The sequence below is a fragment of the Salvelinus alpinus genome, chromosome 10, assembly GCF_045679555.1.
Source record: "Salvelinus alpinus chromosome 10, SLU_Salpinus.1, whole genome shotgun sequence".
Classification (NCBI taxonomy): domain Eukaryota; kingdom Metazoa; phylum Chordata; class Actinopteri; order Salmoniformes; family Salmonidae; genus Salvelinus; species Salvelinus alpinus.
The window spans coordinates 43820250-43846521 of record NC_092095.1 but is presented as its reverse complement, the minus strand read 5'-3'; the positions used below and the strand labels follow the sequence as shown (position 1 = coordinate 43846521).

General features: G+C 42.4%; 1 pseudogene; it reads left to right on the top strand.

Annotated features, from left to right (window-relative positions):
* The window catches only part of LOC139532928 (outer dynein arm-docking complex subunit 2-like), a 65980-nt pseudogene that overhangs the window by 6519 nt on the left and 33189 nt on the right, over nt 1-26272 (top strand).

Below are 26272 nucleotides of genomic sequence, written 5' to 3'. Positions count from 1 at the left end.
AAAAATAAAAGTAACAAATAATTAAACAGCAGCAGTAAAATAACAAAAGCAATATGTACAAGTACGTAGAGTTAAAGTGATTATGCATAGATAATAAACAGAGAGTAGCCCTTTAATTAGATGTTCAGGAGCCTTATTGCTTGGGTGTAGAAGCTGTTAAGAAGCCTTTTGGACCTAGACTTGGCACTCCGGTACAGCTTGCCATGCGGTAGCAGAGAGAACAGTCTATGACTAGGGTGGCTGGAGTCTTTGACAATTTTTAGGGCCTTCCTCTGACACCGCCTGGCATAGAGATCCTGGATGGCAGGAAGCTTGGCCCCAGTCATGTAGCCCCTGGGACTAAACACCTCCCTCTGCAACTGGATCAGGTGCACCAGGTGGTAAGGGTAGGTAACAACACATCCGCCACGCTGATCCTCAACATCTGAAGTACGATCTGTACCCCCCCCCCCCCCCCCCGTAATGTATAATCCATGGACGTTACAGAGCCATTTACATTATGTTACTGCAGTGGCCTATTACAACCATTGTTCTACCCAATTTTAAATAACTAAAGGAGCCACCTCATCATTTCTTTCAATTGAATTGTGCTTGACCAGCAAGTTTGACGTATTTATAGCTGGTGATAGAACTTTTAGTGCCACGGAGATGGGTTGAGTTGAGTGAAGGGTAAGTGAGGGATGTATAAACCCAAATAAACAGTGCCAGGCTGCTGCGCTCACTGTGTAAAAAGGCCATCCAGGCTTTAATGTTTTATGAGTCCTGTGTCTGTGCTGAGTGATGCTATGAGGCTGAACCCGTCGGTCGTTCTGAGGATGATGGACAGTAGGCCGTAAAACACTACTGTGAATGAGTTTGCTGAGATACAAATTAAGTCACAGGTTTTCTCTGCGTACGTCTTTCTCCTATGAAGTTACTACAGTAATATCCAAGTCATGGCATGGTGATGTAATGGAGTGTTCTAGTGCAGAACACAAATCAGGCCATGTTTTTCTGGCTTTTTTACGCCCCACCAAACTATTTTCTCTCTGCATTACTTATACACCTCTTATGTGTAGGCGAAAGGAATAGGCTCTAGTCCGTGTCAGGTCAGAAACACTATCTGAAATAGCTCTGGCTGGGACCCGCTCTCTGATTGCAGCACTAAGAGCCCAAAGTGGTGGTGTTCCAAGTCAACATGAAGCCTGACAGGTTGATAGCCAAAGATAACAACACCAATCTCTGAACATGATCTACTCGTTTCCAGCATTGAGGAAGCAGATAATTTTTCACAGTTTTATTAGATCAGACATTCTCAATCAAATAAGCTAAAGGCAGCCAGAGGAGAAGAGTGCAGCACCAGGGACACACACCCCAGTCCGATACTCAACTTCTCAGTGTAGTGTTGGACTGACTCGTTTTTGAAACTGCGACGTGATTATAAATTGGACATGGTGTCTGTCTGTGTTATGCATGCGTGATCACATGCAAAAATGCAACAGCACCCTCAGAATTTTGTTATTCAAATCCTGAAATCAATCTAGCTCTGCTGTCATGTTCACTCTCCACACGGAGCTCTTCCACTGACAGCTACTATTTAGCGTATTTTCCATCACTGTACGGAGAAAGTAATTTAGATACAATGGATACAAGTCCAATAAACATGTGTAAATATTTGGAGTCTCGGGTCTCTCAGTGAGGGCTTGGAACAAGGCACAAGTGGAGAAAGATGAATAGTGCCAATGTAATGATTTGGAAGTTGCCTGTAATAAAAAATAAAAAAAGTGTTGCCGAGTCCGACAGAAGTCTGAGGAGAGTTGCGGGCAGGCAGGCGTCAGACCTGCTTAAAGTGTCTGTGCACTTGCTCTGACAGAGCCGTCCCTGTGCTGTGCTATGTGTGCTGCTGTAACGTGCCATAGAGTTTGGAATGTTTCCTTCTGTCCATTTCAGGTATCATAAAAAAGAGGTACGGTTGGACACCTGAAATGCAGCCATAGTGGCCTGAATTGGCCTGCATTGTTCCAACAGCAGGTCACTTTGGGTTTTATGACAAACAAGACGGTTTTGGAAAGTGATGAGCGTGCTTGGCCCGAGCGTACAAACACAGCCATATTATTCCATGTTAATTCTTTCTCCCCCTTTACTTCTAAAAACCCCCCCAACAATTTCGCTTATTGCAAGCAATGGTAGTCTGAGGCGAGCTATTTTCTGCCTAGCAGGTGCCTGTGATTAAAAAACATTCCCTGCCTGCGAACCATGCATATGTGTCTTGTTGGCATTCTTATGTTAGGTTGTAAAGTTGGGTAAAAAGACCTTGAAAAACGTAAAAATCATCTCTGAATAACAGTGACACAAAGGCTCTCCTTTGTCTGTGACAAGCTGCAACATTTTAGCGCGAGGAATGTAAAGAAACAATAAACGTTTGATATTGTTTAGCCAATTAATAGAGGGGAACCTCTTGTGTGCAGTAAAGCACTGGGAATGTGTTATTTAATTACTGTTGCTCAACAATAAAGGCTGAATTGTTATTCTGCTGCAGTACGGAATGTTGAGAAAGTTCTGTTTTATTATGAACAGTCACTGATACAAACCCTGATTAGTTTTTACATGGTTCTTCTTGGGCTGAGAAGAATTGAATATCACCCTTTTAGACACCAATGTGTGATGTGTCTCTCAAATAACTGGATAAGGAGGCAACATGTCAGCTGCAGAATGGAAAATATGCTTTATAACTTGAAAAAAAATCACAAAAGGACCCGAAGACTTTGTTAAAAGAACAATCATTCAGAGGAAGAACTTTTTTAACGACTCAGGTCCATAAAATTTTACGGCCCAAACGTATTGTATATTTCACTGTTAACATTTCAGTGCAAATTGAGAGGTCCTTTTTCCTCACTTATTTTTCTCCTCAACAGGATTCTGCCGTTCAAGAAGAACCTCCATCAACACAAAAGATCCAACATGTGGAATCGGTTGATACAGAGGAACAAGGCCAACCCCAGAGGCCTTACGAGCATCAGGAAAAGAATGTGCATGAGAAGGCGAGACAACAGCTTGTGCAGAACAAGCCAGGCGGCAAAAAACAATTAGAACCATCTTTGAAATGGAAGAACTTCGGTCTTGCATCACCATATGAGTATGTGATGATTCCACTCCATATATTAGAGGTCTTTGGAATAATTGCAACGCTACACGTTCTGTATGCCTTTGGGAACTTTATGCTCCAATAGACGAGATTTTAAGAAGGAAGTGATGCTGGAGTCGCGCACTTCACTGATTGCATGTGTCTCAGTGTGTCTTCTCCACATGCCAGCAGTCATATATTATAAAGAGATGGTTTATATGGCTTTACATTTTTCAGGGCAAGCACAAATATTCCTGATTATATGGACGATCCCAGCTAATCGATGTGTTCCCTGCTTGGAACCCCACTGTACAATTACAGACAGAAAAGTTGGGCGCAGGAGTAACATTCACAAAAATTATGTATCACATGTTCTTTGATTGATAAATCGATCTAGCAGGGGTTTGAGCTTTTGTAGCTGTACCTTGTGATAAGTGTCCCCATTTTGAGGCAGCTGGCTCTGGATAAAAGCTATCTAAAATGGCAACAACAAAAAAAGCCCAAAATCCCTGCATCCCTCTTCTCCCTCAATGCATAAATGATGATGATATGTTACGATAAATAACTATTTCCAAAATAGAAAAACGTAAAATAATGAGGTCCCCTCTTATTTTATTAAAATTTTCTAGGGAAGCAGATGCGAAGAAATCCAAAAGGAGTGCAGCGAATGAGAAGTTTGCTGAGACGGAGGAGAGGATGCAGAAGAAAGCAGATTTCTCTGTGTCTTCCTCACCTGGTAGGCAGTCGTCTCATAAAAGGTAAGTCACCTGGTGGGGTTTTCTCCTCACACTTCATAAATGAGGAACACTTCTAGTCCTACAGAAGAGCAAGCAGCTTACAGGAAGGAGATTGCTGAAGTCACAGAAAAGGTTTGGCACAACTCTTTGACCCGTAGTGATAGCTTCTGTGGAAACGGATAATAACTGTTTTTATATAAGCCAATGTATGGGTCTGATGTACGCTTTCCCTGCCTTTCCTCTGGTGCCTGGCAGCGATGTTTCCAGCTGTCCCCGTAATTGTGACTGCCAGTGTATACAGGTCCGCTAGTAAAGTTACTGGGTCGACTCTAGCCACTGTTCTGCTGATAGCTTTTCCCCGCCTTGAACCAGTGAAACTTGGTACACGTACAGAAAGGGACCTTTGGGAGCCTACTAGCGTTACTCCAGGCCAGTAGTCAAAGCAGACACACCGGAACAGCGCTTCACTGCTTAATTAAGGCTTGGTTCAGTGTTTATCATGGCCCATCTGCGTTGCCTGAGAAACGGTCATATCGGCTGATTTCCTCTGATAATGGCCTCCCCTGGAAATGCTATCTGTGTAAATAGGAACCATCTCCCCGCGGCCCCATTTGAACGTGTACCAAATTTCATTGCTCCGCGGCGCGCAGTTTTCATGATACAGTTATTTGAGTGGTGCAACTGACTTTAAAAGCCATCTGCATTTCTGTTGGCGTTTATAGTATGAAGGCTACGGTAGAAAAAGAGAGGCCTGCTTTGTTTAGTATGATGACGACTCCAGTTTACCCATTACTTTAATCCCTCTCTCTATTCATGGCTGCTGCTGCTTAGATTGTGAGAAAGTTCAAACCTGACAATTCCGATTAACTTTAGATTGTTAATGGTGCTTGTTGTTTAAAATAATCTTGCCGTTATTTTATCCTTATCCTGTTATTTTCAATCACAAAAGGAAAACTTCATATTTTGTTATGTGTATCATATACTGATATAATATTTAAAGTTGAAACCCTTCCTGTGTATGGATATGTACTTGTATAGCTGTTACACAAAACTTGATGTTGATTCTTATCTCCTGCTGTGTCTGTGTTCTTCAGTAAGACCCCAGGAGGAGGCGCCGATGACTTCAGCGAGAGTTCATCTGAGAGTGAGGAGGACAAGGAGCAGCCAGAGCACCCGGCCGGAGAGCAACACAGACCTGTCCTCTGAGTACTGGCAGATCCAGAAACTGGTCATATTCCTCAAGGTACAGTACAGCAAAGTCTGTAGAGGCCTGGCCCAGCACTCTGCTTTGGAAATTTCACAGAAAATAAGTTGTTCTGTTCTGTTGAAAACATCTACTATTCTAGCAGGCCAGGCAGTTCACAATGGACAGGAAACAATCAAATCCAGGTCCTTATCCTGTGATCCATACAGCAATTTTGATGCAGACTTGAGTCAATATTCAAACTTCTTGAAATTGTCTAAAAAAGTAATCTCTTTAAGGTATGGCTCTGTGCCTGTAGAATTGTGATAGTCACAATAGTCCTAATGTCACCCGAGAGGGAACAATATGTAATCTCCTTAACATAATAATTCCACCTGCCTGCTTTGCGTAAATTTTACGACATAAAGTTGTCGATCAATATAACAAAATTACGTTAGATAAAAAAAAGTATGTATAATGTGCTCCTGTTTTAAAGCGTCTGCTTCGTAGTAGGATGTTTATAGAAGTGGTAGGACTGGTTTTGTGCATTCCTGGTTTCTGACACACACTAGGCCTATTTGGGTGCACGTGTGAGCCGACACATATGAGAGAAGGGAGCAGAGCTGTCTAAAAACAGCAGCTGGGCACACTGTTTACCCACACCACAGAGCACAAATGAAACGCGGCTCTGAAAGGACTGACAGTGCATCTGGTGAATATTAATGTGTCTAAACTCAAAAGGAAAAGAGAGAGAGGACCAACGCGCCACTGACCCAGACTGACTGGGAATACCTCTTCTACTGCCTGATTAGAGAGGAATTCTCCCCTCTCTCTCTCTTGCTCTGTGATTACCGGTCAGTTTATTTGGACTTGTGCTTACATACCGTTTAGGGCCATGACCTGATGTAACTGCAATCATTTGATATTATGGTTAGTCATGTATTTCAAATCTGGCCCCTATATTTTAATGATAATCATAACCTAATCTCTTCACTTTGAATCTCGATTTACAGTATAGTAATTTACAGAATTAACTGAAATTCAAATGTGTTTATTTTTTGGGTACTAATTAAATCGATTTACGCTATAGTAATGAAATATGAATGACATTATTTTGTATCTCTATGATCTATGACTATTAAATATTAGCAGAAGATTTGTAAGCTGAGATACAGTATTTGGCTATGTCCATGTTTTTACATACCGTACTGCAATTGGGCCCCCCTAATAAGATCATTCATAGGGCAACTGGTGGTAAATCTTTTAAAGAAAACATTCATGCAAATTCAGTTCCAGGTAGATATTTTTAGCTTAACAAAACATGCGATAATGAAATAAAAAGTCCTTCTTGGGAAAGAGCAGTTACTCTCCTTTCCAAAAACAGATTTAAAATGTAAATGATATTAAAGAAGCTGGGCCAATGTCTGATAAGGGAACTTTTCAAATTTCATTATACTTTTCAGTCGGGATTGGAGTGAATTCACAGTGAGAGTTTGTGCCTTCAACAAGATGCATTTGTAAACCTGTACTTCCTAGTCAGCATTCTATCTGTCTGGAAACCACACAGTGGAGTTATTTATGGGGTTTGTCCAGTAGTCATTTTATAATATCATTACCATCAGAAGCTAAAACGAACCCTGAGCCAAGTTAAATATCTGTTTTATTTTAGAAGTAAGAACATTTTTTTCTTCTTCTTCTCAGCCGTATAGACAGACATTTGTACTTGAGGAAGATTGAGACTTTCATAAAGCAACACATGCATGATCTGTGTTGTGTTTAATGGGTTATTTATCCAAGGATATTTACCCAGAGTGCTAATATGTGTGCCTACACTGCATGCGTTTAAATAAGTATGGCTTAAAAGGTGCAATCTGCAATAACAAAGTATACATCCCACCACTGTTGAGAGATGGGGCTGAAAAGATGTAAACATTCTCAAATTAATTGACAGAGCTATAGATGCAGGACTGACCATCCATGATAGTTTAAACCATGTTTTGAGGCTATACGGTGATTGTTTACAATTACATTGTTTACGAACAAAGAAGTAAACCAAGCTTAAATTTGGGGTTCTGATGGGAATAGACAGTTTAACTAAGCTCATGGGGCATTTACAAAGTATACTCGTCAAGAACCAATGGCTATATATCATGAATGGAAAAGTCCTAAAATGTATGTAGCAATCGCAGATTGCACCTTTAACATACTAATATGTGTGCCTGTGAATACACATACAGTATGCCATCTAATGAGTTATGATTTTGCTTGATGAAATTCTGTTATAATGATGTTAACATGTTGCTTGCCGCAATGACTTAAACGCTTTAGATGAGGCTTGTGTGTATGTTAACAGCTTTTTGTGTGGCAAGAAACAAGGCATGTCGGCTATACAGTATATTTAGAAACAAGCAGAGTGCCCATACGGTCAGCACTCTCTCTTTGTGCAGATTGAATAACACACAGCATCGTTTACACATATGCTACATACCACGTAATTGCCATCAATATGCACTGTTGGTAACCACAGGGTATTTGTTTTACAAGCTGAAGCCACTGCTTCATTATCTAGAATTAGATATATATGGCAATTTAACAGCTATACATACAGTATGCTTTCAGCGTAGCTGCTACCAATTACCCTACTTTGTGCTCTGCTGTTTTTGATAAAGTGTTGCTGGTGATTGTAAGTGGCTTATGTGAAAAAAACTATTTATATGTAGGTGCCAACATTGTTAACAAGTTTATTACGTACCAAACCACACTCAAAGGTTGTGTACTGTGTAAGTGTTTACCTAGAATGTGGTCATTTTTATTGCATAGGTGGCTTCTTAATTTAACTGCCACATAACAACACATTAGATTATCCCTTATTTGTGCCTAATAGATTTGTGCCATATATATTTGTATATATAAGCATGAGGATATGTCCTTAGTTTATATAATCATATAATAATCAGATTGTTTTATGTCCTGAGGTAAAGTAACCCTTTCAATATCAATTGACAATGATGGCGCCAGAGGGGATGGCTGCCGTCGTATCGGCTCTTAACAAACCATGCTATTTTGTTAGTGTTTTTGCATTGTTCCTAACTTGTTTTGTACATAATGTTGCTGCTACCATCTCTTATGACCGAAAAGAGCTTCTGGACATCAGAACTGTGATTACTCACCTCAGATTAGACAAAGAGTTTTTCTTCAATGAGTCGGAGGGGAGGGATATACTACAGACACCCAACCAGGCCCAGATCCCCGTCATTCACTGGAGAAGGAAACTGAGATTTCGCCGAAATAGATCAGGGTGCCTTGTGAGGATCAGGCGACGAGTGGCTAATCTGCCTTTGCCTTCCGTCCTGCTAGCTAACGTTCAATCGCTGGAAAATAAATGGGACAAAATGAAAGCACGTATATCCTACCAACGGGACATTGAAAACTGTAATATCTTATGTTTCACCGAGTTGTGGCTGAACGACGACATTAAGAACATACAGCTGGCGGGTTATACACTCTATCGGCAGGATAGAACACCAGCCTCTGGTAAGACTCGGGGCGGGGGCCTATGCATATATGTAAACAACAGCTGGTGCATGATATCTAAGGAAGTTTCAAGGTTTTTCTTGCCTGAGGTAGAGTATCTCATGATAAGCTGTAGACCACACTATCTACCTAGAGAGTTTTCATCTGTATTTTCCATAGCTGTCTACAGTACATACCACCACAGACCGATGCTGGCACTAAAACCGCACTCAATGAGCTGTATACTGCCATAAGCTAACAGGAAAACGTTCATCCAGAGGCGGTGCTCCTAGTGGCCGGGGGCGACTTTAATGCAGGGAAACTTAAATCACCTCTTAGGGATTCGATCCCGTAACCGGGATCAAAATCGACAACATCCGGTGAAGTTGGAGCGCGCCAAATTCAAATGACAAAATAGTAATTTTAAACATTCATGAACATACAAGTGTCCGACATCATTTAAAAGCTTAACTTCTTGTTAATCCAACCGCGTTGTCAGATTTCAAAAAGGCTTTACGGCGAAAGCATACCATGCGATTATCTGAGGACAGCGCCCCACATCAAAATACTTTTTCAAACCAGCACAGGCGTCACAAAAATCACAAATAGCGAATAAATAAATCACTTATCTTTGAAGATCTTCCTCTGTTTGCAATCCCAAGGGTCCCAGCTATACAACGAATGGTCGTTTTGTTCGATAAAGTCCTTCTATATCCAAAAAAGTTTGTTTAGTTGGCGCCTTTGATTTCAGTAATCCACTCGTTCAACATGCATAAAAACAAATCCAAAACGTTACTGGTAAAGTTCGTCCAAACAAGTCAAACGATGTTTCTAATTAATCCTCAGGTACTGTAATATCTAAATAAACTATACAATTTAAGACGGTGAATAGTATGTTCAATAGGGAAGATAAATAACGAAGAGCGCGCACCTCATTTACGCGCGCAACAAGACTACTTTTCTAATGAGGGACACCTTGGAAAAACTCCAACTATTTGTTCATTTTTCAAGAAACAAGCCTGAAACCCTTTTTAAAGACTGTTGACATCTAGTGGAAGCCATAGGAGCTGCAATCTGGGTCCTTTTTATTTGTATATCCTATAGGCTAGCATTGAAATGACCTGTGACCTAAAAAGAAAAAATCTGGATGGATCTTCCCCGGGTTTTCACCTGCCATATTAGTTCTGTTATACTCACAGACATTAGTTTAACAGTTGTAGAAACTTCAGAGTGTTTCTATCCAATACTACCAATTATATGCATATCCTAGCTTTTGGGCCTGAGTAACAGGCAGTTTACTTTGGGCACGTCAGTCATCCGAACTTCCGAACACTGCTCCCTAGCCCTAAGAGGTCTAAATCAGTTTTACCAAATTTCTATCAGCATGTTAAATGTGCAACCGGAGGGAAACAAATTTGAGACCACCTTTACTCCACACACAGCGCTCAAGCTCTCAAAGTACACAGCTCTCACAGAGTACAAAGCCCTCCTTCGCCCTTCATTTGGCAAATCTGACCATAATTCTATCCTACTGATTCCTGCTTACAAGCTAAAATTAAAGCAAGAAGCACCAGTGACATGATCTATAAAAAAGTGGTCAGATGAAGCAGATGTTAAACTACAGAACTGTTTTGTTAACACAGACTGGAATATGTTCCGGGATTCTTCCGATGGCATTGAGGAGTACACCACATCAGTCACTGGCTTTATCAATAAGTGCATCGAGGATGTCGTCCCCACAGTGACTGTACGTACATACCCCAACTAGAAGCCATGGATTACAGGCAACATTCGCTCTGAGCTAAAGGGTAGAGCTGCCGCTTTCAAGGAGCAGGACTCTAACCCGGAAGCTTATAAGAAATCACACTATGCCCTCCGACGAACCATCAAACAGGCAAAACTTCAATACAGGACCAAGATCGATTCGTATTACATCAGCTCCAACGCTTGTCGGATGGGGCAGGGCTTGTAAACTATTACAAACTACAAAGGGAAGCACAGCCGAGAGCTGCCCAGTGACACAAGCCTACCAGACGAGCTAAGTAACTTCTATGCTCGCTTCGAGGCAAGTAACACTGAAACATGCATGAGAGCATCAGCTGTTCCGGACGACTGTGTGGTCACGCTCTCTGCAGCCGTTGTGAGTAAGACATGTAAACAGGTCAACATTCACAATGCCGCATGGCCAGACGGATTGCCAGGATGTGTGCTCCGAGCATGCGCTAACCAATTGGCAAGTGTTTTCACTGACATTTTCAACCTCTCCCTGTCTGAGTCTGTAATACCAACATGTTTCAAGCAGACCACCATAGTCCCCGTGCCCAAGAACACTAAGGTAACCTGCCTAAATGACTACCGACCCGTGGCACTCACGTCTGTAGCCATGAAATTCTCTGAAAGGCTGGTCATGGCTCACATCAACGTCATTATCCCAGAAACCCTAGACCCACTCCAAATTGCATACCGCACCAACAGATCCACAGATGATGCAATCTCTATTGCACTCCACACTGTCCCTTCACACCTGGACAAAAGGAACACCTATGTGAGAATGATATTAATTGACTACAGCTTAGCGTTCAACACCATAGTGCCTTCAAAGCTCATCACTAAGCTAAGGACCCTGGGACTAAACACCTCCCTCTGCAAATGGATCCTGGACTTCCTGACGGGCTGCCCCAGGTGGTAAGGGTAAGTAACAACCCTACCCTTACTCAGTCCCTTCCTGTACTCCCTGTTCACTTATGACTGCATGGCCATGCACGACTCCAACACCATCATTAAGTTTGCTGATGACACAACAGTGGTTGCTGTGGTTGCTGACAACGATGAGACAGCCTACAGGGAGGAGGTCAGAGACCTGACCGTGTGATACAAGGACAACAATCTCTCCCTCAATGTGACAAAGGAGATGATTGTGGACTACAGGAAAAGGAGGACCGAGCACGCCCCCATTCTCATCATTGGGGCTGTAGTGGAGCAGGTTGAGTGCTTCAAGTTCCTTGGCGTCCACATCACCAACAAACTAACATGGTCCAAGCACACCAAGACAGTCGTGAAGAATGCTGGACAAAACCTATTCCCCTCAGTAGACTGAAAAGATTTGGCATGGGTACTCAGATCCTCAAAAGGTTTTACAGCTGCACCATCGAGAGCATCCTGACGGGTTGCATCACTGCCTGGTATGGCAACTGCTCGCCCTCCAACCACAAGGCACTAAAGAGGGTAATGCGAACGGCCCAGTACATCACCGGGCCAAGCTTCCTGCCATCCAGGACCTCTATACCAGGCGGTGTCAGAGGAAGGCCCTAAAAAATGGTCAAAGACTCCAGCCACCCTAGTCATAGACTGTTCTCTCTGCTACCGCATGGCAAGCGGTACCGGAGCGCCAAGTCTAGAGCCATGAGGCTTCTGAACATATTTTTACCCCCAAGCCATAAGACTCCTGAACAGCTAATCAAATGGCTACCCAGACTATTTGCATTGCCCCCTATTTTACGCTGCTGCTACTCTGTTTATTATCTATGCATAGTCACTTTTACTCTACCTACATGTACATATTACCTCAATTACCTCGACACCGGTTCCCACGCACATTGACTCTGTACCGGTACCCCCTGTATATAGCCCCGCTATTCTTATTTACTACCACTCTTTAATTATTTTATATTCTTATCTAATTTTTTTTTTTTGGGGGGGGTATTTTCTTAACTGCATTGTTGGTTAAGGGCTTGTAAGTAAGCATTTCACTGTAAGGTCTACACCTGCTGTATTCGGCGCATGTGACAAATACAATTTGATTTGATTTGATTTGATAGATGAGGTGTACATCATTTTTATAATTTAAACAATATATTAATTTCCAAGTAAAATGTAAGATGGTGATGTAAGTAGGTGTCATAATAGAACCACCTGGGTATTGAGCGGGATCCCACGTCCATCCACGATGACACTTTGTTTAACCATGGTTGAGGTTGTCTACCCTCTGCTGGTCAGAAGCGGAAATACAGGCCCCATGTTCTCTCAGGAGAACACTTTTCCTAACTACCTCATGATCTCCTGCCGTGCAAAAGAGCCAGGGTCAGTCACTACCCTCACATTAACTTAATTTCTACAAGTGAATATTATTTCTAATGAACTACGTGTTTCACAGCTTTGAACTGAGTATTCAGCTCTGTTAACATGTTATAAAGACCTTTCTCAGAAATAATTTCTTAAGTACCAGAAAAAATCTAACTGTTGATTGGAAGCCTTAGACTAAAAGGCAAAATATAAATACAACACACATAAGTTTGAACAATTATTTTGGAAACTCAGAGAAATTAAGTGGCCTACTCCTCCACCAGACTAAGTAATTTCCACTATGAATGCTGTAACTTATGTCTAGAGAATGTATTACAGAACATCTGTACATATTTCCATACTTTTTAAGTTAAACAACTTTTTAGTGACACAAAATACCACAACACATTTGGAAGCCTGACACAAACTGTATTATTTCACTAGCTGCTACAAGGCCAGTCATATGCTCAACATTTTATTTTATAGAAGATCCTATGTCCAATATGAAGTAAGAGAGAACCACCAATCATTCTTTCCCTATTCGTTACCCATAATGGACTTGGCAGAAGGCTCTTTCTTTTTTCTTCTTAATCTGCACCCTACATGGCTAGTCTGCTCCAGATACGGCAGAAGAGTGCAAATCACATGCACTCTCCAGGAAGCGGACACTGCCAAGCTGGTTGCTTCTTTCTTACACCGACCGAGGTCGAGGAACACAGACACTAGAAACACAGACTGTGGCTTCATTCCATCTGTCATAGATCCAGCTCTGTTGGGGGGCACACACACACACACACACACACACACACACACACACACACACACACACACACACACACACACACACACACACACACACACACACACACACACACACACACACACACACACACACACACACACACACACACACACACACACACACACACACACACACACACACACACACACGCCCATGTTATTGCCTTATTGTTTGGAAGAGTTGTATCAAGCAGTGAAGGTTTCTGCCAGATTTCAGTTTTTTGGTGGTGAGGAGGTCTGAACAGTTACATTAAATTTGATCTCTTATAGTGTTTTATTGCGTAAATCAGTTGTTGATTCCATAATCTTATTGGATAAGTAGATACATTTATTATACATTTACATTTACATTTAAGTCATTTAGCAGACGCTCTTATCCAGAGCGACTTACAAATTGGTGCATTCACCTTATGATATCCAGTGGAACAACCACTTTACAATAGTGCATCTAACTCTTTTAAGGGGGGGGGGGTTAGAAGGTTTACTTTATCCTATCCTAGTTATTCCTTAAAGAGGTGGGGTTTCAGGTGTCTCCGGAAGGTGGTGATTGACTCCGCTGACCTGGCGTCGTGAGGGAGTTTGTTCCACCATTGGGGTGCCAGAGCAGCGAACAGTTTTGACTGGGCTGAGCGGGAACTGTACTTCCTCAGAGGTAGGGAGGCGAGCAGGCCAGAGGTGGATGAACGCAGTGCCCTTGTTTGGGTGTAGGGCCTGATCAGAGCCTGAAGGTACGGAGGTGCCGTTCCCCTCACAGCTCCGTAGGCAAGCACCATGGTCTTGTAGCGGATGCGAGCTTCAACTGGAAGCCAGTGGAGAGAGCGGAGGAGCGGGGTGACGTGAGAGAACTTGGGAAGGTTGAACACCAGACGGGCTGCGGCGTTCTGGATGAGTTGTAGGGGTTTAATGGCACAGGCAGGGAGCCCAGCCAACAGCGAGTTGCAGTAATCCAGACGGGAGATGACAAGTGCCTGGATTAGGACCTGCGCCGCTTCCTGTGTGAGGCAGGGACGTACTCTGCGGATGTTGTAGAGCATGAACCTACAGGAACGGGTCACCGCCTTGATGTTGGTTGAGAACGACAGGGTGTTGTCCAGGATCACGCCAAGGTTCTTAGCACTCTGGGAGGAGGACACAATGGAGTTGTCAACCGTGATGGCGAGATCATGGGTCTTCCTCATTTACCTGAGGAATTACTATTGAGTTGCTGATTATTGATGATCATCCGCCCTGTGTGTCTGGTGTGAATTCCAGAGCGACCTCAACACGTAAATTCCCTCTGTGTGATGTCTGCTTCCCAGGGCACTTCTTAGTGCTTAGTGTGCCCTTGAGGAACCCTAATTTACTCTAGGGGCGGGATACTACTATGGCTGACCCTGTAAAACAACACATTTCACAACACCTATCCAGTGTATGTGTCACGCCTTGACCTTAGATATCCTTTTAATGCTCTATTTGGTTAGGTCAGGGTGTGACTAGGGTGGGCAATCTATGTTTTCTATTTCTTTGTTGGCCGGGTATGGTTCCCAATCAGAGGCAGCTGTCTATCGTTGTCTCTGATTGGTGATCATACTTAGGCAGCCTTTTTTCCACCTTAGTTTGTGGGATCTTGTTTTTGTACTGTTGCTTTCCAGCCCTACAGAACTGTGCATTTTGTATTTGTTGTTTTTTCGGTGTCATCAATAAAAGAAAGATGTACTCCTACCACGCTGCACCTTGAACTACTCCTTCCATCGACGAGCTTAACAGTATGTGACAATAAAACATACAGTATATACAATACCAGTCAAAAGCCTGGACACACCTATTCATTCAAGGGTTTTTCTTTATTTTTACAATTTTCCACATTGTAGAATAATAGTGAAGACATCAAAACTATGAAACAACGCATATGGAATCATGTAGTTACCAAAAAAGTGTTAAACAAATCAAAATATATTTTAGATTTCAGATTCTTCAAAGTAGCCACAGTTTTGCACACTCTTGGCATTCTCTCAACCAGCTTTACCTGGAATGCTTTTCCAACAGTTGAAGGAGTTCCCACATATTCTGAGCACTTTGGCTGCTTTTCTTTCACTCTGCGGTCCAACTCATCCCAAACCATCTTAATTGGGTTGAGGTTGGGTGATTGTGGACACCAGTTCATCTGATGTAGCTCTCCATCACTCTCCTTCTTGGTCAAAAAGCCCTTACACAGCCTGGAGGTGTGTTTTGGGTCATTGTCCTGTTGAAAAACAAATGATAAGAGCAAACCAGATGGGATGGCGTATCGCTTCTGAAGGCTGTGGTAGCCATGCTGGTTAAGTGTGCCTTGAATTCTAAATAAATCACAGACAGTGTCACCAGCAAAGCACCCCCACACCAACACATCTCCTCCTCCATGCTTCACAGTGGGAACCACACATGTGGAGATCACCCGTTCACCTACTCTGCGTCTCACAAAGACAAGGCGGTTGGAACCAAAAATCTCAAATTTGGAATTTCCACCAGTCTAATTGCTTGTGTTTCTTGGCCCAAGCAAGTCTCTTCTTCTTATTGGTGTCCTTTAGTAGTGGTTTCTTTGCAGCAATTCGACCATGAAGGCCTGATTCACGCAGTCTCCTCTGAACAGTTGATGTTTCATGAACTATGTGAAGCATTTATTTGGGCTGCAATTTCTGAGGCTGGTAACTCTAATGAACTTATCCTCTGCAGCAGAGGTAACTCTGGGTCTTTCTTTCCTGTGGCAGTCCTCATGAGAGCCAGTTTCATCATACCACTTGATGGTTGTTGCGACTGCACTTGAAGAAACTTTAAAAGTTCTTGAAATGTTCCGCATTGACGGACTGTCATGTCTTAAAGTAATGACGGACTGTCGTTTTTCTTTGCTTATTTGAGCTGTTCTTGCCATAATATGGACTTGGTCTTTTACCAAATATGGCTATCGTCTGTATACCACCCCTACCTTGTCACAACACAATTGATTGCCTCAAACACATTAATAAGAAGGAAAGAAATTCCACAAATGAACTTTTAACAAGGCACACCTGTTAAATTGAAATGCATTCCAGGTGACTATCTCATGAAGCTGGTTGAGAGAATGCCAAGACTCTGCACAGCTGTCATCAAGGCAAAGGGTGGCTACTTTGAAGAATACTTTTTTTAAACACTTTTTTGCGTTACTAAATGATTCCATATGTGTTATTTCATAGTTTTGATGTCTTCACTATTATTCTACAATGTAGAAAATTGTAAAAATAAAGAAAAACCCTTGAATGACTAAGTGTGTCCAAACTTTTGACTGGAACTGTATATTTATATTTGTGCTTAGTGCCTGTTGCACTTGCTCTGTTTGTAATGTATGTGTCTGGATTAAAGAACCATAATAAATGCTTGTTTTATATATTGGTAATTGACTACGTTTATTAGATCATGAGAGTTTATGAATCTCCTTCATTCTTTCCCTGCTTTGTAATGTGTGATATTTAAAGATATTTTTCCTCTGGATGTAATTTGTGAAGACATTTAGAAATTGCTGTTGTTATTGCCAAATCCCGCTGGTAGCGAAATGTTTTGAGCAGTGTGTCCCTCCCCAGGTTTACGGAGCAGAACGGGTCATAAGAAAAAGGTTTTGACCTGGGTTTAAACTACTCTAAACAAAACACATATCAGCCTGACCTCTGCAGTAAACCTATGCAGTATTGTTGTCTGTGGCGAATCACAAAAGTCACATAAATACTGTATACAAATGTTGTCTCATCATGTTATGTAAACCCCAGTCATTAGTTGTGTTTACAGTTTTTTTCATGTGCCTTTCATAATCTGTAGTGTTGAGATGCAGACAAAGGTTGCTTACCAAATTGCATCCTATTCCTTTATTCCCCACATTCCCTATTCCCCACATAGGGCTCTGGTCAAAAGTAGTGTTCTATTTAAGGAATAAGGTGCAATTTGGGACGTAGTCAGACATGTAGTGGTTGAGTTGTAGGCTGCCCACTCTGTCTGCGGATCTGCCCCTATCATGCTAGCTGGAGGAGAGTCCATCATAAAAGATTGTCAGATGTTGTCAATGTTTTAAAGAATGTCTACAATACTTCGAGACGAAAGCTAACAAAAATGAAAGCATATGAGGTTTTCTCTGTGCTATCAGTTCTAAACATAGCGTTTTGTTTTTAAAACGTATGATCCTAGCCCCACTGAATCCTTTGAAGAGTGAGAAGTGGTGGAGGAGAGAAAAACGAAGCAGGAGATCCACTGCTGTTACTAGACCAATGGTTCACATTTAGGCCAACATCATAATATGGGGAACACATGTGCCCGTTATCCCACTCCCAACAGTGTGTCAGGCTACCTCTTTTTGTGGGTGAATGATTTGATCAAACAACTGCTTCATATCACAGTAAACCCTGATGCAGTACATTCTGCTATAACTGTACCCCCAAATCATGAACTGCATAGAACATACTATGTCATTTATAGTTAAAACATGTTCTAGATATTCCCTTTGAAGAACTCTTCTCTCTCACATTGATACGTTCATTACATAAGACGTTCGAGTCTCCTCTGCGTCGGTAGAGTAATCTGTTTGGGATGGTCCTGAGGCTGAGATGTGCAACTAATAAAGTGTGCAACTAATAAAAGCAACTTGCTTTTTTTCTAGGTTTATCTGTGGTTCATTTAAAATGAGAACAGAAAGAAAAACAATTTTGAAAAATGAAAAAAATTAAACAATAAGATTTTAATTGTTCAATTGCCAGGAGATTTTGACTTCAAGATGCCATGTCACATTTCAAAGTCATGTAACACATCTCGTATTACACCAGCTTACTGCTGTATTTTCTACCTACTGTGTGGAATTTCTGTTTCTATCTGCCATCAGATGCTTTTGTTCCATCATGATCTAAACCATTTCACATTAACAAAAGATACACTGCAACTTCAAGTTCCTCGGTTTCCAAATCACTAAGAACTTAAATGGTCCACACACGTGCGCACAGTCATGAAGAAGGCACGACAGCGCCTCTTCCCCCTCAGGAGGTTGAAAAGTTTGGCATGGGCCCTCAGAAAGTTCTACAGCTGCACCACTGAGAGCATCTTGACCTGCTGCATCACTGCGTGGTATGGCAACTGCACTGCCTTCGATCGCATGGCGCTACAGAGAGTGGTGCGGACAGCCCAGTACATCACTGGGGCCAAGTTCCCTGCCATCCAGGACCTCTATACCTGGTGGTGTGTAAGGAAGGCCTGGAAAACCGTCAAAGACTCCAGCCACCCAAGCCATGGGCTGTTCTCTCTGCTACCGCATAGGAAGCAGTACCTGTGTATCAATTCTGACACCAACAACTTCTATCCCCAAGCTATAAGACTGCTAAATAGCTAACAAAATGGATAAGCAGACTGAGTTGACTCTTCATTTTTACGTACACTCTAAGGACTCCACAAACTGACGCACACTGGCACTCCAACACACACGCATAACATGCACACACACGTATACTGACTCTAGTCACTCTACACACACGCACACTCACAAACAATCATCATTTACACTGCTGCTACTCTGTTTATCACACACCCTGTTGCCTAGTCATCTTGTCCTTACAAATATTGCAAATATTCGAACGGATCATGTATATACAGTATCTTCTTCTTTTTTTGTATTCTTCTTATTTATATTTCTCATTTGTTTATTGATTGATTGCTGCATTGTTGGGTTTAGGGATTGCAAGAAAAAAAATCATCACTGTACTTGTGCACGTGACATTTAAAACTTGAAACTTGAACATGAAAACACAATGCAGACTAAAAAGTAACTGAGAATGGCAGAAGAATGACCCCAAGTCACCTGTTTTACATTTTACATTGTTTTGTATGTTGCACTTAAGAAGCAATAAACCTACATCTGCCCATATATTGAGGCACTTGTAGTGAAATCAAAGGAAATATGTTCTACCCCCAAACCACTTGTTTGCTTAGTAGTAGTTACTAAGTAGCTAATTGGTTAGAAACAAGCCTTGAGTTATTGTGTGTGTGTAGCAACTGTCAAAACAGAGTCTTTTGAAGTGCTTACTCATTATTATGTTCATCATTTCAATGCTCATTTTTCTCTTTAATCTCTAACTTAGGTCATTGTCTATGGTTTTCTGACCGCAGGCAGCTTAGTAGTCAGAGTGCCATTCTGTATCGAATAGTTTCTCTCTACCAGTGTTTAGTGTCACAAAACTAAACACTCACCAAACTGTGGCAAACAAAATAGCCACACCAGGCATGGTTAAAGCCAGTGAGAGTGAGAAAAAAAAAGACAGGGGGAGAAAAGTATGGCAGGAGGGGAGACACTGTGTTTCCCCTTTTCTAAATGTCTCTTTAATACTTATTTTCTCTGTCTGCGGTTTCATTCATTCATTCATTGGTGCCTTGTTTTCATTATTATTTCAGGGAGGCAACCAGACGGCCACTGTGATTGCTCTGTGCTCCACGAGGGACTTTCATTTAGCCCAGCAGACGTGCCAACTGGCCATCCGGGATGTAGGTGGCCTTGAAGTCCTCATTAACTTGATGGATACAGAAGAAATCAAATGCAAAGTGAGTAGCCCTCCCAGTCCCTGCTCCCTGCCAAGCGGACCTGGTTGCCCGGCGGGGGGAACAGAGCTGTGCTGTGTGTGCCAGCCTAGTGTTTCAGATACAAAGAGTATACTGACTAGGCCTGAGCAGGCAGGCCCGGTGCCTTTAAGGACACAGGATATCAATTCGACTCCAATAGACCTAATGAGATGTGTGGGAGCTTTATATACAGCATGCCTTTATATTGAAACTCTTTAGAAATTGCTGTCTATTTTTACAGCGGCATGTTTTGGGGGTTTACATAATTCTCTTTATTTGTGCTCCTGTTGACAGATGTACCTCATGTTGTTGACATTGGCTTCACAGCTCTTCTTAATATAGGCCCCCCCAAAAAGTTTTCTTGATTTAAAGAGATATACTTTGTTGACTCACCATCTGTGTGTTTGATTTAGATTGGTTCTCTGAAGATTCTGAAGGAGATCAGTCGTAACAGTCAGGTCCGCCGGGCTATTGCTGACTCCCCAGACAATGACCTGAAATATCTGGCCGCGGAGACCATCGCCAACGGGGCTAAGTTCCGTCGGGCAAGGAGGACGGTCAGACAGCACGGAGGAATCAAGAGACTGGTGAGTATGGTTGTAAAATACATACTGTACTGTACTTCAAAGCAAAGCCTTGCACAAGGGAACATAATAATAATGCCATTTAGACAGACGCTTTTATCCAAAGAGACTTACACAACTGTCGGCATTGACAGTGACACATAAATATATATGTAGGTGTGACCCATGCGGGAATTGAACCCACAGCCCTGCTGCTGTTGCCAGCAGCACTCTTTAACTAACCCACTGCAGAGCCAATTTGGAATCACATACTGTACTGTAGCACAGCAAAGAGCAAACTTGCACAACATAGGCCAACATGGCACAGCACTACACAGAATAACTCCCTCACTACAGAACAGCACACAGCACAGAATTACTCCTCCACTACACACCAACACACAGCACAGCCCAACCCAACTCCTCACAGTTCTGGCTCTTCTAGCTCCCTCGAGTTTCCATACACTAAGTTCCCTGATAGTCCCCACCCTCCATTCCCCCTTTCCTTGGTCTCATGTGACATACATCAAAGTCAGTCAGGGGGAAACAGACAGAATGTCCTTTGACATCCTCGGACCTGAGTTGATGTTTATTGACAGAGCGACCTGTGATTAAAGCCTGTGGGCCTTGTATATTTATGTCAATTACCAAATCGGATGGGCTCATTGCAGTCATTGCAGAGGAGAGAGAACTTCACGCTAAGCTACAGACTGAGACCACCTTTGAACTGCATAACATGTGTAATAGCTCTGCCTGCTCTGTGTCAGTGGCCGTGCAGGAACTATGGATTAGCACAGCCCTGACACACAGACCGACGGTCATAAAGGGTCACTCTGGGGTTTCGATATTGTAACATCAACACGTAGACCTGCTGATTTTCCACATTCTGAGTCTCTTTTTTTATTCTTTTAAGACCCCACGGTAATAGGATTTAATTATGCACCTGATCATGGCCAACAACTTTGTTATTCTCGTTTAATACATTGCGTCAATGGAAACCACAGCTATCATTACAGCATCTCCTGTGGATTTCACATTCACTGAACAAATCTGACATTACTTTCGCAATGTCTGATATAAATTGTATTTGATACACGCTGGATCATCGAGTGTGTGTGTTGTGCTCTGTGTGTGTGTACATGTTCTGTGTGTGTGTGTGTGTGTGTGTGTGTGTGTGTGTGTGTGTGTGTGTGTGTGTGTGTGTGTGTGTGTGTGTGTGTGTGTGTGTGTGTGTGTGTGTGTGTGTGTGTGTGTGTGTGTGTGTGTGTGGTGTATGTGTGCGTGTCTGACTCTGTGTATGTGTTCCCAGGTGGAGTTACTAGACTGCGTGCCTAACTCGGCAGCCCTGTGTGTGTGTGTGTGTGTGTGTGTGTGTGGTGTATGTGTGCGTGTCTGACTCTGTGTATGTGTTCCCAGGTGGAGTTACTAGACTGCGTGCCTGACTCGGCGGGCCTGACAAAGGAGCAGGAGAAAGACGTGGAGGTGGCTCGCTGCAGGGCACTGGCCCTCTGGAGCTGCAGTAAGAGCACCAGGAACAAGGAGGCCATCCGCAAGGCTGGGGGAATCCCTCTTCTGGCTTGCCTGCTCAAGTCTCCCCATGAGAACACGCTAATCCCTGTGGTGGGAACCCTGCCGGTGTGTGCCTCAGAGGTGAGAGGCTCACTATGAGGCTCTGGTCAACGGAAGTACACTACATAGGGAATAGGGTGCCATTTCGGGTGCACCCATAGTGTGGGAAGCATGTTCAGCAGATTAAGGCATGGAGTGCCACCCTGAAGAGGACCACTCTGTGATTCCTCATTGGAACCCAACACACTGTCTCTGATTGCCTATGTATTTTCCCTACACTTTAATTTACAGAATTGCCATCCAGACTGAGGGCATGATCGAGGACTCAACTGTGACAACCACAAGCTCTTCAAGGTGGTCCTATGTCTTAGGTCCATACCTATTCTCATTGAAAAGGAACCCATTAAGAAGCAAAAATGTACATTGATGCTGGGAATGTGAACAATGCATAAGCATTAGGGCAAAGAACTTACAAAACTATGTCCATCATCGTTTTTAGATGTGTACTAATAGCCCCAAAGCTGTATATTTTGCCTGTCTTTCACCGTCTGTGTTAGTGTGCGGAAGAGAAGCGTACCCGTGACCTCGTACGTCAGCACGAGGGCCTGCAGTCCCTGGTGACTCTGCTGAGCCAGGCAAACAACAAGCAGCTCCTGGCCGCCACCACAGGGGCCATCTGGAAGTGCTCCATCAGCATGGAGAACGTGGCTAAGTAACGTTACGCCCCTTATTCCTCCCTCCCATTATTATTACCCCTCATTATCACTACAGCCCCACTCAGATGTGAGCCTAACCAGCACCAGAGTTAAACTGTGTGTTTGCTGGTTGTGATCCCATATATTATATATTATTTACTGTAGTGGGGTCTAGCCCTGACTTTGACAACCCCCCCCCCCCCCCCACGCAGAAGTACAGAGATATTTGACTGACGTCCATTCATCATTTATTGAATGGGTAGCCATAGGTGCTTGGAATACTTCGAAAATATGTTTGCTAGCGTAGTGAGCAAGTGTTTTCCGTGTTTTAGAGAGCTAAGTTGATAGTTTGGGCAGATGGGTCTACATTACGTTCCAATGGAAAGCCGATAGCAGTTGGGATGAGGGTCGAAGGGCTGCAATCACGTGTGGTGTTTTTACAAGACCTCTCACTTGTTCATATCGCTGTCTCACATTTTTCACTCCCAAATGTTGTCACATCTCATCCGTTACGTTGTGTCTGGTCAAAGTGATTATTTGGACAAAATGTAGAGTTCTGCCACGGATTCTATTATCTCTTATCTTTTACATGACTGTTTGCAGGAGGAATGTGCTCTTTTTTTACTGTTAACAAAAGATGAGGTAAAGTCTTGATTTTATAGACACCCAATAATGTTTTAGTCTAAAGCAGCTCTCCTCCAATTAGTATTGAACATGGCCAAGCAGACTGAGAGAAAGCTGCCTAAAAAAAGTACTACTTCATAATGTCAGAAATGTAAGCTGACAGACTCTTAAATCATTTGTCATGTTACGCATGCCTACGTTTACTTAATTGTCATTTAGTTCTCTTCAACAGTGACACTTTTTGGAACCTTTCCTGGCTAGCTTTATTTTGCGTTGGAATTTTTTTTAATGTCAGTAATTTCCCCTAAAAATAAATAACGGATAGAAATCGTGCCCTGACAGCTGTTGACGGTTGCTAAAAAAAGAAAATGATTTAGCTGTATTTATTTTCTTACTCTGGGCTACTCGGGGGACATACAATACAAGCCATATGCATTCATTTATACCACGGTAACCTCTTAATAAATTCAAGGCCTATTTTCAGAAACGATGCCAACAAACTGATAAGGCTGTGTCTTTTTATATATTTTTAGGATAAGAGTGTTTAAAAAAAATAAAAAATTATGTGATGATTTAAGATATGTGGAAATGTCTAGCCTTTGACTCAAAAACACTGTAGGATTTAAAATTGCAGACGGCCCAGTAGCACTCACACCGATCTCTCTCTAACTCATATTTCATAACTGACAGAATGATATCCTACATTTAGAGTCTAAGTTAAGTCTTCCCAACTGAAAGCAGGTGCCTGTTGCCACATTCAATTAAACAAAGATCCCATTACAGAAGTATGCCAATAACCCTCTATTTTAAACAGGTGGATATACACTGAGTGTATAAAACATTAGGAACAGCTTCTTAATATCGAGTTGCACCCCCTTTTGCCATCAGAACAGCCTCAATTCGTCGGGGCATGGACTCTACAAGCAGTCGAAAGCGCTCACGGGGTTGCAGGCCCATGTTGACTCCAATGCTTCACACAGTTGTGTCAAATTGGCTGGATACATTTTGGGTGGTGGATCATTCTTGATACACACAGGAAACGGTTGAGCATAAAAAACCTAATAGCATTGCAGTTCTTGACACACACAAACCAGTGTGCCTGGCACATACCCCGTTCAAAGGCACTTAAAAATGTTGTCTTGCCCATTCACCCTCAGAATGGCACACATACACAATCCATGTCTCAATTGTCTCAAGACTTAAAAATCCTTCATTAACCTGTCTCCTCCCCTTCATCTACACTGATTGAAGTGTATTTAACAGGTGACATCAATAAGGGATCATAGCTTTCACCTGAATTCACCTGGTCAGTCTATGTCATGGAAAGAGCATGTGCAGATTACTGTGCCAAGTTCATGATGGACAACTAGACCAGTGGTTGTTGTCATAAACAAAAGTGTATGTTCTGTTTGCATAGAAAGAGGAGTGTTGGTTGGCAACATATTTAGCTGTAAAGACTAAAGAATTTATACAGTATGGGTTTTCAGGGAACAAAGTGAACCTTTCAGACTGCCTTTCAGTCCTTTGGCTACTAAACAAGCCTTCATATTCAGTCCAGTTCTGCTGCATAAAAAAATGGCAGAGATTGGGAGCCCTTCAGAGTGCAGCCTGGCAAGGCGATAAAACAAGTTAACTGCACTGGCAATGAGTAATGTGGCACCTCCATGCACTTGCTCCCATTACAGGCTGCTTGCCGCAGCGTAATTACTCATAACACTGTTGCTATGCAAAAAGGGCCATAATAATAATAAGAGCAATGATTAGAATGATACCAATAATCGCATACAAAACCGCAATTGGGTGACACTTCATTAGCAAACATCAAACCCCTCAGAAGGGTGCCCTCACACTCATTAAGTGGGGATGTGATAAATAACTAAGGAATCCAGTCAGTGAGAGTGAGAGATTTAACGGTTACTTTCCTGTGTAGCGTTTGTGTTTAGTTTAGTTTTTGGGACGGCTCAAGGGGTTGGGTGTGAACAAAGGTAGAAATGTGGCCGTGGGTTGTCCAGGCAGGCAGGCAGGGAAGAGAGGAAACCAGCGTGATGCAGAGTATAGCACTGAGTGTTTTAATACACACTTACATTTGCGAGTGGATCTGAGTTTTCTTTACTCTCTCAGGATTATTTGAATAACATATAAAAATGTCAAGGTCAGACGCAGGCTTGGAATAAAATGACCAAGCCATTACTGTCAAGCAAGAAAGGCTGCAAACGGTAATAGAGAGTTTCAGGGTGAGTTGTTCAAGGCGTGTGTTCATTTCAGAATCAATCATGGGCCGAGTGGTGTTTCGAGGCAAAAAATCGTTTTGGAATATGGTTGACCTTTTTTTGTATTCACAAGTAGTACATGAACAACTTAAACAAGCCCTTGTGGCCAATAGCAGACAGCAGGCTTTTTTGTGAGTTATCTTTAACATGGCCTGGCTGTATGGTACAGGAGGGCCCTTAGGTTACCTCCCAAATGACACCATATTCCCTATGTAGTGCACTACTTTTGACCAGGGCCCATAGTGCTCTGGTCAAAAATAATGGACTAAATAAGGAATAGGGTGCCATTTTGGATGCGGGCCTGAGATGTAAGTAGGGAGATCAGAAGTCCAGAAGAAGCAGCATCTGTTAGCTATTTGCCTGATTAATGATGCATCAAAATGAGAGATGATTGACGGTTAAAAATATAATTACCTTCATAACTTAAGTGTGTTTGTTTTAAAGCTTTACATTGTCTAGATGTCCAGAGATTAACATTTTCATAAGGCCTGCAATATGGAGGGAGACTAGACCTATAACCTATATGTATGAAATGCCTTCATAAAAAGGTCATTTCAATCTTTCCGTCTCGCACTA